The sequence below is a fragment of the Colletes latitarsis genome, chromosome 12 (assembly GCF_051014445.1).
Source record: "Colletes latitarsis isolate SP2378_abdomen chromosome 12, iyColLati1, whole genome shotgun sequence".
In the NCBI taxonomy this organism is placed as follows: domain Eukaryota; kingdom Metazoa; phylum Arthropoda; class Insecta; order Hymenoptera; family Colletidae; genus Colletes; species Colletes latitarsis.
The window spans coordinates 17,929,799-17,942,803 of record NC_135145.1 but is presented as its reverse complement, the minus strand read 5'-3'; the positions used below and the strand labels follow the sequence as shown (position 1 = coordinate 17,942,803).

The following is a 13,005-nucleotide window of genomic DNA, read 5'->3' as shown; positions in this document are numbered from 1 at the left end:
TTTTGATTTTAGACCATTATAAGCAACATAACCTAAAATTTATTTCCGTACTCATTTTCGTAACCTTGATAAAATTCACAAACTCTATTCATATTTATTACATTCTATATATTAATATACTATTCATTGTATTAATTTTGATTTTAGACCATTGCAAGTTACATAACCTAAAATTTGTTTCAGTACTTACTTTCGTAACCTTATTAAACTTCACAAATTCTATTCAAAGTTATGCTATAAATATTAAGCTACATAACCTAATATTATACAGATAATAACCTAATATAATATTATAATATTAAGCTACATAACCTAAAATTTGTTTTAATAGTTATTTTCATGACCTTGTTAAAATTTACAAATTCTAACCAAATTTATTATATTCTATATATTAATATACTATTCATATATATTAATTTTGATTTGAGACCATTGTAAGCTACATAACCTAAAATTTGTTTCAGTACTTACTTTCGTAACCTTATTAAACTTCACAAATTCTATCCAAATTTATTATATTCCATATATTAATATACCATTCAAATATTAATTTTGATTTTAGACCATTGTAAGCAACATAACCTAAAATTTATTTCAGTACTTATTTTCGCAAGCTTGTTAAAATTCAAAAATTCTATTCAAATTTATGCTATAAATATTAAGCTACATAACCTAATATTATACAGATAATAACCTAATATAATATTATAATATTAAGCTACATAACCTAAAATTTGTTTTAATAGTTATTTTCGTGACCTTGTTAAAATTCACAAATTCTAACCAAATTTATTATATTCTATATATTAATATACTATTCATATATATTAATTTTGATTCTAAACCATTGCAAGTTACATAACCTAAAATTTGTTTCAGTACTTACTTTCGTAACCTTATTAAACTTCACAAATTCTATCCAAATTTATTATATTCCATATATTAATATACCATTCAAATATTAATTTTGATTTTAGACCATTGTAAGCAACATAACCTAAAATTTATTTCCGTACTCATTTTCGTAACCTTGATAAAATTCACAAACTCTATTCATATTTATTACATTCTATATATTAATATACTATTCATTGTATTAATTTTGATTTTAGACCATTGTAAGCTACATAACCTAAAATTTGTTTCAGTACTTATCTTCGTAACCTTATTAAACTTCACTAATTCTATTCAAATTCATTTCCCTCAACGTCTTAACAAATTAATTTTTCTAATGCCATAATGGCGAATTCTGCCACTCATATATGGCTGACGTAGCAGTTAAAGTATTAAGAAAAAAGGAAAGAAGAGAACGAGGCTGAGAAAGTGGTTGAAATCGCGATGTCTAATCAATTTTCGCGCAGATACCCATGGATCAAACCATGGACGATCACCGTCGTTCCACACTTAAAGAGAAAATAGCATTTATTTATGTCGCGGTCATTCGTTTCCTCGCTATCGAATTAATTACGATAAAACGCGCCCGATTGTCCGTTACGAGTTGTTCTTTCTTCTCCCGTCGGTTGTTTGTAAACTACGGCCCCTACGTTGTAGATGGCGAGGGCTAGCTAGGCGCGATAGTGTGATTTTTCATCGAGTCGGATAACAATTGCCTCCAATTATTTTCTCGAATTCTAAATGGAACGGCGCGAACGTTGCCAGAAACTCGTTCTAGAGTTTCGTATGTTTTCCGACTGAAGAGTCTGTTACCGTGTAGCAAAATAGCTGTCAGCGGATTGTCGATTTATGCCGCGTTTCTGTTATTCTGTTTGTCTCGGGCGTTTCTTCATCGCGTGCTTCGATAAGGTCATTTACTTACGTACATAAATGAAAATCGTTCACCGCTCGTTAATCATTGATTCTTTAAACACGGTTAAACTTAACAGATAAAAAAAGACGCACATTTTTGCAAAATGATAAACGAAACTATCGCCATTTTGAATACAATACGTGAAAGTAACCTCACTTTTAGTTTCATTTTTCGCGCTGATGAACGTTCTAACCGGTCGTGAAAATTACTTTTACGTAAAATTCTCCCAATATTTTCAAGATGGACTTTTTTATTTAGATATTTTTCAACGTCTCCTGCAAATTTTGGGCACTTTTCATAGAAACTTCTTTTAATTGTCTTAATCGTTTATGATCCTTTTCGTGCCTTTTTTTTATTTTATTTAAAATACGATTGGATTCGTTGTACCTTTTAATAATATACTCTTTCGTACTGAAACTTCTTTTTATTATTTTTTAAATTTCTCTCTGAGATTTACCATGAAAATAATGAAAAATTCTGACTCATCCTCTTCTAATGAAGTTTATTTCTTTCGACTTTCCATTATATTTCAACAGTTTAAAAATTCTATATTTATGTTGTAATTAGATTAACTTAAGGCAGGAAAATATTTTAATTCCCGTATTTTTTGCGTGGACGATTTTTAGTGTGAAGCAAGTTTCACAGATGTCACCATATATTCAATTTTTTATGTAATGATCAATAAAGTGTTACGTTAATTTCCATATTAAAAGAAGTACTACTATACAATATTATTATACTATTTACAGTAGTATTAATCTAATATATTGTCATTTATGCATAAAAATAGATTAATAATTGAAGTAGACGATTTTCAGTGTGACAAGAATTCAACAACATTTCTGTTTACTTTTTTTATTGAATCTTTACCTTGAAACAATTTTACACTCGCTATTGTCCAATAACAATTTAATAATTATCAATGAATTGTTTCATGGTATTATTAAAACATAGTTTTTATATTCATCGTTAATCTACAGCATTTTTTGATAAAATGAATTGAAAATCCGGACATAGGGACTTTGTTATATTTGTGAGGTTAGGTTTGGAAACAGCATTTCAGTTGCGCCTTACCTCTTTGCACACTTTATTTTCTTGCATCTTATCTCTCGCAGAAGACGAGTGTTTACTTTACATAATACCGCAATATAGTGACTTTAAATAAAAGAAATCAATGCTTGTTTATTTCCGAGTAAAGTGATTCCTCGTACCGCATTGGATCGTTCTAAGTATAAACATAGTGATTAATGATTCTACCAGTGTTGATAACAGTATCTCGCGAAAGATTCTATATAATAACAGATTCTTTTGCAGTTGGCTTAATGCAATTTAGACGATACTTTTCCCCAACACGACGTCTAATAACCAATATTTTTTCGATGAATCAGATTCTATTAAGCATACAATTAAATTCGTCTGTATCACTTTCGACTACAGTGCAACTTGTCGTTTTAGTCGAAATTCATTTAAACTACGCTGAACAGTTATTAACATTTATTTGCTTATCGAGATCTGGCTAAATTTTCACATAAATGACAACTGCGATTTTTTTTTATAATAATAATAATTATTATTACTATTGAATAATACATTTTAACGAGCATTGCCCTGTTTTGCAAACTTATACAGCTAAAACAAAATACAAAATAGTAAAATAATTCAAAAATATAGTAACAGACATGTAGATATAAAAATATCGATTTTAAATTTATTCGAGAAAATGGTGTCCTATCCAATCGGCTCTAGAGTGTGTTTTTCTAAATATGACTTTTCGAAGAATACTTTCGACTGTTGATGCTTGCTAATATAATGTGTTGTTCGACAACAAGCCATAACAGGCATTCCTAAGTTCTTAGAAATCTACCTGTACGTTTTTTCAGCTTTACAAAGTAATTAAATATGGCGGCGGTTTTCTTGCGTAAGTTTTCTATTTCTACTCGTCATGAACGCTTAGAATAATAAACTTTTTGCTATTTTAACCGTTAGACGGATATTGATGAATGTCGTTTCCAATGGTGAACAAACTAACAATGTTCCAACTGTTCGAGTTTTACTTTGAGGTTAGTTTCTATTATTTCTGAAACTTTGATTTTGTGTGACTCAATGTAGATAAATTTTACTCTTGTTTTTAGTAGATTTGATTGAAGTTAGATAAAGCTTAATAAAAATAACCTTATTTTCTGTTTAAATTTGTTTTTTGCAATACCAATTATTTTTTAGCACTTTAGTGTGAAAAATCGTTTTTTTTTTAACAATTCTTTCTTTCTTCCGAATGTTTATTTAACGTATTCTCTACAATTTTACATTTTGTAAAAGTTCAATATCGATGATTCCCTGCATCTTACGGCGAAAAACAATGTTTCAACTGTTCGAGTTTTAGTTTGAGGTTAGTTTCCATTATTTCTGAGACTTTGATTTTATATGATTCAATATAGATAAATTTTACACTTTTTTTAGTAAGTTTGATTAAACTTGGACAAAGCTTAATAAAAATAACCTTATTTTCTGTTAAAATTGGTTTCTTGCAATATCAGTTGCGTCACGAAGTACAAAACTGTAGGTGTTCGAGTTCTAGTTTGAGGTTAGTTTCCATCATTTCTGAAACTTTGATTTCGTATGACTCAATGTAGGTAAATTTAACTCTTTTTTTAGTAAGTTTGATTAAACTTGGATAAAGTTTAATAACAATGACCTTATTTTCTGTTAAAATTTGTTTCTTGCAATACCAATTGAGGTTAGTATCCATTATTTCTAAAACTTTGATTTTGTGTGACTCAATGTAGATGAATTTTGCTCTTCTTTTTAGTAAATTTGATTGAACTTCGATAAAGCTTAATAAAAATAACCTATTTTCTGTTAAAATTTGTTTCTTGCAATACCAATTATTTAACAATTCCTTCTTTCTTCTGAATATTTTTTTAACGTTTTCTTTACAATTTTACATTTTGTAAAAATCCAATATCGATGATTCCCTGCATCTTACGGCGAAAAACAATGTTGCCAATTGTCCGAGTTTTAGTTTGAGATTAGTTTCCATTATTTTTGATACTTTGATTTTGTATGATTCAATATAGATAAATTTTACTCTTCTTTTTAGAAAATATGATTAAACTTCGATTAAGCTTAATAAAAATAACCTTATTTTCTATTAAAATTTGTTTCTTGCAAAACCAATTGCTTCACATAGAACAAAACTGTAGGTATTCGAGATTTAGTTTGAGGTTAGTTTCCATTACTTCTGAAACTTTGATTTTGTATGACACAATGCAGGCAAGTTTTCCTTGAATTTTTAGTAAATTAGATTAACCTTGATTAAAGCTTAATAAAAATAACCTGGTTGTCTATTAAAATTTGTTTCTTGCAATATCAGTTGCTTCAGCCTATGGAACGTCCTAATAATTATTGGAAATAATTTTCATTGTAATTAGTTTCTGAATAAATGCTTTATTATAATTGAACTTATACATTTGTCCATCCTATAAGCAGCATTTTTTTTTAAATGGTTAACAAGTCATTCTTTATATAAATATTGCAAAATCTTTTCTCATAGTTTTATCTTACGTGTATTTTACGTAATATTGCAAAAGAAAAAACCAATATTTCTGTGACAATAAATGAGACAAAAATGAAGTGAACTTGTAATATTGGTCAGCAATGTATTTACACCTGGTTCAACAAAAATTGGCGGGAAATATAAACAAAAGGTTCACACAATCGACGCTGCTGCCACTGACGAGTGGCTGTTGAACGTCACCGCTCAGGGACGCTTTTTAGCGGTCCCTGAGAAGGGCCCTCGCACGACACATTAACACTAGGTTTACGGACACTCGTTGCGCATATTTTTATTATAATTCGCTACGTTGACAGTTGCATTGAAATGCAGTTTTTTCTTTTAATTAGAGTATATATCCATATCGTTACATCAATTCAATCCAACATAAATTGCTAACAAATAATATTTATGAGTCCTATAACGTTAAGTTTAGAATCTGAATGCGTCAAATTGACGCGTACCGTAAACCTAGTGTTAAATCCAATCGAAATGATTTGGTCATGAGTTAAAAATTATATCACGCCAAACAATACAACATTCAAAATGTGTTGAACATGTTGTTCAAGTTAATGAACACAAATTCTTGGCAATTTTATCAGAATATTGATGCATTAACTGAATCGTTTATTAACACATTAACGACGGGGCATTTTTCTTAAAACTTTCCTATACGATGATTTCAATGAAATAAAATTTCTTCGACATGTGTATACTGAAAATGTGATAAATATTTCCGTAATTAATATCGTTCATTAAAATTTTCAGCAGCTATATGAGTATAGTAAAATTTTTTTCTTGCGTTGTCGGAGAAATTACTAAAAAAATATACATTTGTCGTAAGACGAGAATACTCGTTTCCCGTCGGTAATGTGTTAATTTAAATTCTGACAGTTGAAACACAGAATCACAAATTCTATATATTAATAAAATAGATAAATTAAATGTAGAAATACAATTTTCCATAATTTAATCAGTAACACAAAAAAAGTAAATATTAATATTTATAGAATTCTCAAAATACAAAAAAAAACAATCGCTAATATACCTTCAATATTTCGATACACTGTCCAAAACAATATACACACTTTAGAAATAAAAATATGTTATATATTTCAGAGTTAAATCCATATTATATATTAATACAAATTCCATATAATAAAAATCATGTCAACCAGAATAAATAATAACAATCAATTATCATTACAGTAGCCAAAAAAAGAACACTTTGGTTACTAATGAAATTACTTCACTTGATACAATATACAATTAACGATATACAATTTTTCACCTAGTACAGAAACTCCTTATTTCGCCGTTAAATTGTATTCCCTTTCCGTGCAACTTTCTCCCAAAATGGAGAAAAAACGTCGACCGGAGCAATGATCAATTTCGTTTTCTTTAAAGCGTACCGAAACTGGTTCCCGCGAACATTATAGAGAAACATCGTAAACCATCGGGCTGGCACCGCTGGAAGAATGCAAACTCTCCCCCTCGAAGAAAGCACACCTGCGGAATGTGTCAAACTTTTTTTTATCCCCGGTTCCCCGGCCGAAAACCACTTACGTAGGCACAGGTCCCGCCACCGCCGAGGAATTCATACGTGGGCACACTCGGTGTCCAAACAGCTTCCTTTTTTTTCGCCTCTCCGTCTCTACACGCTCTCGTCAGCCCGATGTCGATAAATAACCTATCCAGCGACTTCTTTTTCTCTCCCGCCAACGCGTCTCGCCGTCTCTCGATCGGCCATTCAAGCTGGACGCGCGCACGCCATTAATCAGTAACGTTCGCGCTATGTAAATTTCGTTTCTACAATAAAATGTCATCCCCTGCTCACGTTCACGGACTTTAAGACTAGAATCCCGAGGCCTCGGGTTTTTACCATCCCGCGCGGTGGAACAGTCACCGAAAGTTGGTCAAAGGCGTCCTCTCGAACTTGGAAATTTGAGGTTAGAGTCGACTCGTAGAATTCCAGTCTACCGGCGCATTCTTTCGAGAAAGATACGCATGCGCGAGGAATGTGGACGGTGTCGAGTAACTTTAAAAAAACTGAGTCTGTGTCGACGATAGTTAAGACATTGGTAAATCTCGAAGGAATTAAACTGAATCGAAACGGTAGATACTAGTAAAATGTTAGTATCGTTTGATATGTTTAGTGGCAATTTTAGGGATATTAGTCACGTATCAGTCGCATTACGAACAGTTTTAACACGTTAACTGTATTGGTGGTCACCAGTGACTGGCAATTTAAACTTTCAATGTGTTGCAATATAATACTTGTAAGAGTATAAATAACGCTAACACTGGGAAAAATTTTAATAGGGGATTCTAGAGGCCAAAATAAGACGAAAATCAAGAATACCAATTTGTTGATGGAGGCTTCGTTAAACAGTTATTAACGTTTAAAGTTTCGACTGTACTGAATTTTTTTCTCGAAAATACGCAAGATTTCGGGAGTATGTCTGTTCACCAAAAATGATTGTAAATGACCCCTGCAACCGAAAATAATTTTTCCAGAATGATTTGAAACTTTTCAATTTCGCCAAAAAATTTCAGCAACAACCCTCTGTCAATTTTTCTTAAAAATTAGTTTTTCATTTTTAATAAATTTGTTTGACGCTGTACGGAAATGTTGTTTAATACTTTTTTGTAGGTATCCATGGGCTCTACTTCAGAAATAAATTTCAATCATATCCATTCACTATTGGAGGAGTTATGGCCGTTCGATAATTGGACGATTTTTATGGGGTTTTTGTAGCTTTACGGTGTTAAGGAACAACTTTCTAAATATTTTTAGAATTTCTACATATTCTTCACCAAAATACGCGTCGTTTGCTTTTTGAAACATTAAAATCCTCCAATCCGTCCAGAAGTTATGATTTTTTAAACATACTCATGCAATTTCGGGGCAACATTTCTAACCTCACATTATATTTTTGGAAAAGAATTTTTTTCTCGAAAGTGCGTAGGATTTCGGTAGTGTGTATAATGACCAAAAATGATTGTAATTGAGTCTCACAACCGACAATAATTTTTCCAACACGATTTGGAATTTTTTTTTCCATCGAAAAATTTCATACTTTCTCGAATTTTTTTCTAGAAAATGGATAGGATTTCGGGGTTAGGTTTATTCACCAAAAATTATTATAATTGACCCTCGTAACTGAAAATAATTTTTTTAGAACGATTTGAAAAATCTTTTTTTCGTCGAAAAATTTAAGCACCTACCCCCTGTCGATTTTTCTTAAAGATTCTATTTTTATTTTTAGTAATTTTGTTTGACGCTTTACAGAAAAGTTGTCTAATACTTTCTTGTAGGTACCCATGAGCTCTACTTCAGAAAAAAGTTTCATTGAAATATATTCACAATTGTAGGAGTTATGGCTGTTTGAAAATTGGAGCATTTTTATGGGGTTTTTCTAACATTACGGGGTCAAGGAACAACCATTCCAGTATTTTTATAATTGGTACATATTCTACACTAAAATACGCGTAGTTTGCGTTTTTAAAAATGAAAATCGTCCAATTCATTCAGGAGTTATGACATTTTAAAGATTCGCATGAAATTTTCGGTAAGTAATTTTTTTCTCGAAACTGAGTAGGATTTCGGGGGTATGTCTGTTGACCAAAAATGCTTGTAATTGACTCCTGCAACTAAAAATAATTTTTCCAGAACGATTTGAAATTTTTAAATTTAATTGTTAATAACTTTTTAACAAAGCCTTCATTAACAAATTGGTATTCTTGATTTTCGTCTCATTTTGGCCTCCAGAATCCTATTTTAAAATTTTTCCCAGAAGTGGCCGAACACCCATATATAGGTGACAGAACTTTTAACAGTAGAACTAAAACAATTAATTCTCAAGTTAAAATGTTAATGAAAATAAATTTTAGTAGGCTTCGTAAATTTTAATGAGGTTGCGAAAGTAACTACTACGACAACTTTTAAGTTGTGTAGTTTACAATTGTCTAAGATCAAAGTTTTGGTCTCGTAAACAATTTTAGGATTTTAGACTCGCAGTCAACGTGTTAAAATAACAAGTAGAATTATCGAATATTTCTTTATATCTTTAGTTCATGAAAAAATCGCGAAACATTCCTAGCAAACGACCCGTTCACCGATCGGGGTGAGTTATACGTCATTCGATTCGTCTAATTCAGTACATTATTGATATGCATTTCATTATCTGCGGAGATTCGTTATTTTTTTATAAACTTGTCGTAAAGTTACAGTAAAAAGTAAGGTTAAGTACATTTTTTGACAGATTCACAGGTAGAAACAAGTGACTATCGTTGCTATGTCATGTTACAAATTATAAATGATTGATCTAATTTGATAATGCTACATTGTTAAATGGGAATTTGTAGAACGTGTATGCATAAAAATCATTTTTTTATGCATAGACTTTTCATGAGTCGATCAGGTAGACAGTATGTGCAGCAACAATTACTCCCCCCACCCACCCATATAACCCAGACCTACTCAGACAGTACTTATAGTTAGACATTACATGCAGCAACAGTAAAAAATGTTGCCACCCCCCTCTGACACTGATTACGGGTAGACAATATAATAAATTACAATTGTATGTAGTGTGTTGATTTAACTTTTTTTTATTATTAAATTTCATTATCGTCTAGATCTGGTATATTTTCATTTTCTACAGAGTCGAAAGAAATTTCAGAAATTTCTTTTAATATCTGATTAAATAAATCATCCTTCCCCTGCTTGTAAGATTTGTAAAATACATAATGGCTTAGATACCCGATGAAATTATCTGTTTTGCTGAAAATAGAAAATATTTATGGTATTATATGTTACAAAAAATATTAAAAAACGTGTGAAATTGCAAATACTAACCGACAATATTCAGGCAAAAAATGTTTACTATGCCTCCATGTAGTTTCAATTGTGTTTGTATGAGTGCCTGTTTTTGGGCCTTTAGAATGTAAAGTATGGTTTACAGTGAGGTGTTTATACCCTTCTTTTTCTTTTGAAGATCCCATTACTGATGCTTACACGAATTAAATTGAAACCACTTGGAGGCATGCCACACATTTTTTAATCTTTTTTATAACATATAATACTATCAATATTTTATATTTTCAAGAAGAGCAACTTCATTGGATACCTGAGCCATTATGTATTTAGTAAGTGTACCTAATAGTAAAATGGTGATTTATTCAATGAAACATTAGCAGAAATAGCAGAAATTTCATTCAATAAATGTTTAACAAATTAGCATTTGACTACCTGGCATTTTGAGCACGGTAACGATAGTCACTTGTTTCCACCTGTAAACCTGTCAAAATATACTTAACCTTACTTTTTTACTGTAACTTTACAACAAGTTTATACAAAAATAACGAATTTCCGCAGATAATGAAATACATATCAATAATGTACTGAATTAGACGAATCGAATGACGTATAACTCACCTCGATCGGTAAACGGGCCGTTTGCTAGGAATATACCAAAATCGCGTGTTGTAGAGTTTAAACTTACCGCCTTATGTAGATACGATGTACGAGCGCCATCTGTATACACTTATAGAAATATAACCTTACTTTAGTTGTTCGCCTTTACAGCCGGAAACGCGCGTTTATTTTGCCCATATTTCTGAGTAATAATCGATAGAGGATAAATCTTAACACGCGTAAAGATGTTAAACTTAAGTGTTAGAGCTGTTTGCCATAACCACGTTACTGACATCGATATAAACAGGTATGAATATTGCTAATATACTAGTTATTATAGACACTTTGATATCATTATGGAACTATTAAACATGTCATGCTCGAGTGCAACGTTCTCGATATATTGTATATTAACATACTAGTCACATTAGAGACATTACTATCAGCATGTAGGATTTGATAATATAGTAGTCAGAGTAGAAACATTGATATCGTTAGAATGGTATTAAAGATGTCAGGCTCGAGTGCAGCGTTCGAGATATTAGTAATATGGTAGTCACATTATTTGAGGCATCATTATCGTATGTAAATATTGGTAATATATTACTCGTGACAGAAACGTCGATATTAAGAGGGAAGCTTTATACATATGTGTTAAGGTTCAACTGCAGCGTTCGAAATATTAGTAATACAGGGTGTTCGGTCACCGTTGGGGAAAAATTTAGTGGGAGATTCTAGAGGCCAAAATAAGACGAAAATTAAAAATATCAATTTCTTGATGGAGGCGTCGTTAAAAAGTTATTAAAAAATTAAATTAAAAAATTTCAAATCATTCTGAAAAAATTATTTTTGGTTGTGGAGGTCGAATTCAATTATTTTTGGTGAATAGACATAACCCTGAAATCTGTTGGAAATAAAGCGCCACCTAGAGACAATCTGACTTACCTTTTTTCCCCCCTGGAACCGTATGTCTTTTGTCTGTAACAAAGCCTCGTGCTGAATAAATGTGTTTTGCCGAAAGTTAGCTGAGTGTTGCCCATTTGCATCGCCAAAATTCCCACAAAATCCTACTCACTTTCGAGAAAAAAAATCGAGTAGGTTCTGAAATTTTTAGACGAAATTAAAAATTTCAAATCATACTAAAAAAAATAATATTTAGTTACGAGGGTCAATTACAAGCATTTTTGGTCATTGGACATACCCACGAAATCCTACCCATTTTTGAGAAAAAAATTCGAGTAGGTTTTGAAATTTTTAGACGAAATTAAAAAATTTCAAATTATACTAAAAAAAATAATATTTAGTTAGGAGGGTCAATTACAAGCATTTTTGGTCATTGGACATACCCACGAAATCCTACCCATTTTTGAGAAAAAAATTCGAGTAGGTTTTGAAATTTTTAGACGAAATTAAAAAATTTCAAATTATACTAAAAAAAATTATATTTAGTTACGAGGGGCAATTACAAGCATTTTTGGTCATTGGACATACCCACGAAATCCTACCCATTTTTGAGAAAAAAATTCCAGTAGGTTTTGAAATTTGTAGACGAAATTAAAAAATTTCAAATTATACTAAAAAAAATAATATTTAGTTACGAGCGTCAATTACAAGCATTTTTGGTCATTGGACATACCCACGAAATCCTACCCATTTTTGAGAAAAAAATTCGAGTAGGTTTTGAAATTTTTAAACGAAATTAAAAAATTTCAAATTATACTAAAAAAAATATTTTTAGTTGCGAGGGTCGAATACAATCATTTTGGGTCATTATACATACCTTTGAAATCCTACCCATTTTTGAGAAAAAAATTCGAGTAAGTTTTGAAATTTCTAAACGAAATTAAAAAATTTCAAATCATACTAAAAAAAATTATATTTAGTTACGAGGGTTAATTACAAGCATTTTTGGTCATTAGACATATCTCCGAAATCCTACCCACTTTCGAGAAAAAAATTCGAATAGGTTGAAAAATTTTTCGACAAAATTAAAATATTTCAAATCATTCTGAAAAAAATATTTTTAGTTACGAGAGTCAATTACAAGCATTTTTGGTCATTAGACATACCCCCGAAATCCTACGCATTTTCGAGAAAAAAATTCCTGAATCAGTTCATAAAACTGATGAAACAAAATTCATAACTTCTGAACGGATTGGGGGATTTTAATGTTTCAAACGGCAAACAATGCATATTTTTGTGAAGAATATATAGAAATTCTAAAAATAT

At 30.8% G+C, this 13,005-nt stretch overlaps 1 protein-coding gene across 3 annotated transcripts in view; it reads left to right on the top strand.

Annotated features, from left to right (window-relative positions):
* Positions 1 to 13,005, top strand: part of LOC143349120 (SPARC-related modular calcium-binding protein 2-like) — a 142,306-nt gene that overhangs the window by 9,584 nt on the left and 119,717 nt on the right. The window contains exon 1 of one of the 3 annotated variants that reach the window (XM_076780094.1): positions 10,993 to 11,083. The exons of the other annotated variants lie outside the window; for them this stretch is intronic. The gene's annotated coding sequence lies outside the window, so the exon portion shown is untranslated. Of the gene's footprint in view, positions 1 to 10,992; positions 11,084 to 13,005 lie in introns of those variants that run through there. 3 annotated transcript variants of the gene reach the window in all.